General features: G+C 46.0%; 1 long non-coding RNA gene across 1 annotated transcript in view; it reads left to right on the plus strand.

Moving 5' to 3' along the window:
* Positions 1-536, plus strand: part of LOC110582711 — a 1,387-nt gene extending 851 nt beyond the window's left edge. Inside the window, exon 3 of the long non-coding RNA XR_002480462.1 lies at positions 493-536. This is a non-coding gene — a long non-coding RNA (uncharacterized LOC110582711). The remainder of the gene's footprint in view (positions 1-492) is intronic.
* The last annotated feature ends 5,352 nt before the right edge of the window (positions 537-5,888 follow it).

Here is a 5,888-nt window from a genome sequence, read left to right on the forward strand (position 1 = left end):
GGGGGGGGGGGGGGGGGGGCCCCGGGCAGGGCGGCAGGTGGGGGCGGCGAGGAGAGCGGGGGAGGGGGACAAGAAGGGGGAGGAGCTAGGGAATAGGCCCCTCCCCAAAGCCCTTCCCGCAGCTCCAGAGAGGCTGCAGCCTGCGCGCTAATTATAGACGTGAATGGAAAGCGGCAGCTTGTGAATGATCGCGTTGCTCTGCTGCCTTTGGAGGCTGAGGAGCAGGTGCCGCCCTGCTAGATACAAAGTGATTCATTTAAAAGCCCTCTGTCCCGCAAGCGCACTCACCGACAGACAGGAATCCTCTAGCTCTCTCCTTCCACCGCCCAGAGAAGGATTCCACTATTGGTTTAAGAGCCCTGGATCTGGGGATCCGGACAGAGATGGGCTGGCGTTTCCCACCTCTTTCACCCAATCTTAGAAATCTCCCCGTGGGTGCGAAGAACCCCCACGCCTTTTCAAGCTGTTGGGAAGTAGTATCTTGTTTTACAGATGGAGAAATTGAGTCTGGGACAGAAGCGAGGATGTGCCCCGGGGCACATGGTGAGTCAGGGCAGAGCTGTTTGCCTTACCAGGTGGGACCCTGAAGCAGGTTTCACTTCCGTGACATTCATTTCCGGGCATGGATCTTTGGCGTACAAGCATCCCCTTCACTCTCCTGGTTCAGCTCCCCACCCCTTCTGCCCCCCACTCCACCCACCGCCACCGGGAAAACTTGCTAATGCTAGCTGATTCTCATTGGGAGGTTTAAGTTCCCGGCCTGGAAACTGGGTGAAGTGAAAACGATGCCCATTTTCCTGTCAGTTATGTGTGAGTCAATCCGATGTGCCCTCCATCAGCATAATCCTGTCATGAGGAACTCCAGAGGAGGCAAAACCCAGCCTTTTCTTCCTCCTCAGCATCTCACATGCACCTAGCACTCAGTTAGCCACGTGCTCTCATGAACATCACCACCTAATCCAGGCCACACGAGCACCGCAAAAAGTCTTATACCCATTTTACCGAGGGGTGGGAGGGCGGAGGCGACTTGCTCACAGTCATCTGCTTCTGAGTAGCCAGCTTGAGACCTGAACCCAGGACTCCCACCCCCACCCTGCGCCGTGCCCAGTTCTGACTCTGTGGTCTGCAAGGGGGGCAGGGATCCACCTCGTCCTAAAGACAGGTTGCTCCAAGAAGCCTGGTTCTCTCCAGCCTGGCTGCTGGCCTTCTCTCCCCATAGGCTCCCATGCCCCTTCCTCCATCCTAGGCCACAGTATACAACTAGGCAGGAACAGCTGCCGTCTTTGGGACCAGAAGTCTCCACACCCCGCACTGCTCTAGACTTCAAATAACAAAGCCAGTCGCATTCACCTGCTGGACCTATCCACATTCTCCTCACCTTTGCTGACCACTCTGGGCTTAGCTCTTTCCCTGTGTCTCCCCAGTCCCCTCAAGATCTCTACCAGGGAGCATCAAGTACTATGCTGAAAAAAGAAGGAATAGATGTGAAGGATATTTTAATTGTTTTTGATTTGCCTCTTTGAAGCTGGGAGTGTATCTGAGTCTTTGTAAGTCCCCATCCGACCCGACATACACAGGATGCAGCCCACTGCACTGAGCATAGCAGACACACAGGAATGTTGAGAAATCATAAAACTTTCACATGGCTGAGGAAATGTGCATATACCGAGGCTGGCCATTGTCACATCTATCTGACAACACAGATGAGTGGTCAGAATCTGCACTTTGCATGTACAAGATGAGGCTCTGCCCTGATCAGTCGTGCGATATTGGCAAGTTGATTAATCCCTCCAGGTCTCCATTTTCTCATCTGCAAAATGGGTATAATTATACCTCACAGAGGCAATACTAAGTGGTATTGGCAGTGCTGGGCCAGGAAAGGAGGGGAATGTTCATATGTGAATGGTGGTCTCTATGGTCACTACCTAGTTTGGAATCCAAATTCAGCTATGGGGACTTGGGTAAATTTTTTAACCTCCACATGCTTCAACTTTTTCACGTATAAGGTGAGGATACTAAGAATACCTATCTTATAGTGTTGTGCGAATTAAATGAGTTAATAGGTATAGAGGGCTAAAAATAGTGCCTGGCACAGAGTAAGTGCTCAGTACAGATGACTACTGGGTTTTTTTTTTTGGAATTAAATGAGAATTGAATGGTATAATGTGTGCAAAGTTCCTAGCATAATGCCTAGCAGAGGGTCAGTACTCAGTAAATAACTTATTTCCTCATCTGTGGAATGGGATTAGGATAGTTTCTTTTACACAGGGTTGTTCTGAGGATTATTTTAGATAAATGTAGATGGACACTCTTTGTAAAACTATATAGGACATGTTTGATTATTCACTTTAATGTTGGGGTGTTGATTCAATTGGGGTGTATTAACTGTGCCTGGTCCTGTTTGAGATACAGAGATCAATAGTATCTATGCTGTCAAGGTGTGGCTAGGTAGGTAAGGCCTAGGCTGGATATACAAATAACTATAGAACACCGGGCAGAGCATGATGGGTGCCCTGATTAGCTCATAAACCAAATGCCAGGAGGCATCAGAGAAGGGGAGGCAGAGACCCTGAGGTGGGGAGAGGAACTCTAGAGTGACTACAGCAAGATGAACAAAGCCTGAGAGAATGAGTAGGATATGGACAAGTGGAGACAGAGGTGAGAGCTTCCTGGTGAAGGGATCAATCAGCAAGAGTGAAGACTCCAGAGCAGACCTGGAAAGGGCATGTGGGAGAACCACACCCATGCCAGCATTCCGAGAACATGGCCCAGGAGGTCAGCGAGGAGGCCAGGCAGTGGAGTCCCAGGGGCCCTGTGATCCTCACTGACGACATGGAGGGCAGATGTGCTGAGGATGGTCTCAGAATGGTGATTCATGGTCAGACTGCCAAATCTCATATAGTGGAAGTGGAGACAGAAGGCAGGGACGTTTCTCCAGAGCCAGAACCGGAGTGGCAGACACTGGGGATTTCCACAGCTCCTTCACCAGCACCTCTCAGTTTCCATCACTGCATATTTACCTTTGTGTTCTGCTCTTTACTTACATTGATATGTAAGCTAAAGAAGAGATGGGAATGGGAGTCTTTTCTTTTCTTCCTTGTCCCTAGGGCCTGCCAGGTTGACTGCATTTAGTAGCAGCTCAATAAAGACTCACTGAGCAAGTGAGTGCCTCCTTGATCCGAAAGCCAAAAAGACCACCAGAGTGGCCTAGAAGTGGTCAAAGGGGTCTCCAAGAAGGTTTTTCCTACCTTTAACTTCAGCAAAACAGGTGGCCCCAGGGTGACAGAGTTTAAAATTCACTAAACACAAGTGCAGAACTTGTTTCATGATCCTTCAAATATATCTATTTTTAGAAAATAAAACCAGAAAGAATTGGGAAGAAAGGTAAAAGAAGAAACCTGGGGTAGAAATAAAATTCCACCTGTAACTCTCCATCTCTTATTTAGTTACCTTACTTAGCCATCTTCTGTTTTCCATTCTCTCCTTCTAAAAAAAGGAAAAAGGAAAGAAAGGAAGAAAGAGGGAGAGAAGAAAAGAAGTTACCCAAGAAAGCGATGAATGTGGGCAACTGGCCTTGTCTTCTGAAACCCTCCATGACCTCGGTCCCTTCCCAGCTCAAGTTGGGGAGCAGAAAAGAAATCCAACTGGTTTCAGTTGTTAAGGATTTGGGACAAGCAGCTAGCTGATAGAGGCTTTGCCTACTCTCCTATCCTCACCTTCTTTAAAATAGCAATGCCATTGCCTTTCTTCATCTCCCTTGGGTAGACCATTTGCTCCTGTGTTTCTTGATCAGAGGCACAGAATGCTGGACATGGAACAAACAGAACCTAGAGGGAATTGAAATAACACAACTCTTTTGTGTTATAAATTAGAAAATCAAGGAAAAAGAGACAGGAAATGAATTGTCCAAGGTCTCCCAGCTCATTTGTCATGGAGAACAGGACCCAAGTCTTCTGATTTCAAGTTTAGTGCTCTTTCCAAACTCCATGACACCCCCTCTAAGGGAGCAACATTCATATTATAACATCTAACCTTCCCATCTCCCTGAGAAGAGGGTAGCTTTGAGAGAAGCAGACCTGGGTTTGAATCCCACAGCTACTGTACACTAGCTATGTAACCAGAGGCAAGAAGCCAGACCTTTTACCGTAACAATAGCCATCACTGCAAGCACCTACTTTGTGCCAAGCTCAGAAAAGTTAAGAAACTGGTCCAAGATGGTATAAGTGGTAGACCCAGAGTTTGAACCCAGTCTGTCATATTCTAAATCCCATAATTTTCCACTGTAGCATCCTGTTTCTCTATACCGCAGCTTCCTCATCTACAAAATATGGGATTACTTTTAAGAATAAATGAGATAAAAAGAACCTAGCTCAGTACTTGACATGCAATAGGTGCTCTACTCTTATTTGGAACATCGCATTCTGAATATCGTTATGCCCCAGGTCTCACGATTTTTATTATATTGCTTAAAAAATGGTAGGAATTATCAGTCATCATCACCATACTCAACAGCCCCTACCTTCCCAGCCTTAGCTTTCCCCTGATGTGTCCTTTCAAGGCGTCGTGTTCCAGACATGGAAGATTTAAGCAGAACAGGTAAGGCAGGATAGAAACTAAATCTGCCTGTCTGTGCTGGAATGCTGAGCAGACAGCTCAGGTCTGGCAACAGTAGCTACATCCACTCATAGGCTAGGGGAACATAAGGCAACAGGATATCCAGGTGCAGGAGCCTGGCAGATTTTCCTACCTAGGGGCCGCAGTCCAGGGATTGAGAGTGAGCAATGCCTAAGGCAGAGAAACCATGGCTTCAGAAAGTCCAAATCACAGGAGTCCAAGCTACCAGTTCTGGCAAAAGCCAAATGAGACTTTAGCTAGGAGGGAATAAAGCTGGGTAGGAAGATCACCAGAAAAAGAACATAAAAACCAGGACTAAAGCAAAATCCAGTTGAAAGGAATAGAGATTAAAATCGACCTAGCCCTTCTGAACATGACAGATGAGTCTTTTTTTCCTCCCCGGATTATAAAAATAAATAACCCTGCAATTCTCCTGGCCATAAATTGTAGATACATTTGCTTAGAGCGAAGGCACCAAAACATTCATGGGAAGGATACCCACCAAATTCAGAATAGTGTTTTCCTCCTTAGAAAATAGGAGGGAAAGAAGGCAGGAGGAAGAGGAAATAGAAGGTGGGAGCTTTAACTATGTGCATTACATTTAATTTCTTTGAACAAAAAAATAAATATGGCAAAATGATCAGCATCTGTTTTCTGAGGGTGAGCACATGACTTCTGTTACATCTTTTCTGTATGATTACATATTTAATAATTTAAAACATAAGTAAATATATTTTAAAATTAAGTGTGTAACATTAACATGTGACCATTTCAGAAAATCTGGGGATTTTATGAGTCATAACATAGAAAGATAATGAGTTTTTAGTGTTATGATGTTAGCTATTTGAAAGTCACAATGTGATATTTCTCAGGTACAACAGGTCTCACTCCAGTGAGAATTCATATAAGACCACTGTGGTAGATTTACATACTGATGTCCATATATGTGTGTTAGGAGGAAGATTTCAGGATTCTTCCCATCATACTATCTGGCCAACCATTCCAGAAATGCCCAACCCTTAACTCCTAACCTGGCTGGATAGAAAGTCCCATTTTAAAATAAGAATTAAGATCTTTTTTTTTTTTTAAAGATTTTATTTATTTATTTGAAAGAGAGAGAATGAGAGAGAGCACATGAGAGGGGGGAGGGTCAGAGGGAGAAGCAGACTCCCTGCCGAGCAGGGAGCCCGATGCGGGACTCGATCCAGGGACTCCAGGATCATGACCTGAGCCGAAGGCAGTCGCTTAACCAACTGAGCCACCCAGGCGCCCAA

Source organism: Neomonachus schauinslandi, chromosome 1 (genome assembly GCF_002201575.2).
Source record: "Neomonachus schauinslandi chromosome 1, ASM220157v2, whole genome shotgun sequence".
Classification (NCBI taxonomy): Eukaryota; Metazoa; Chordata; class Mammalia; order Carnivora; family Phocidae; genus Neomonachus; species Neomonachus schauinslandi.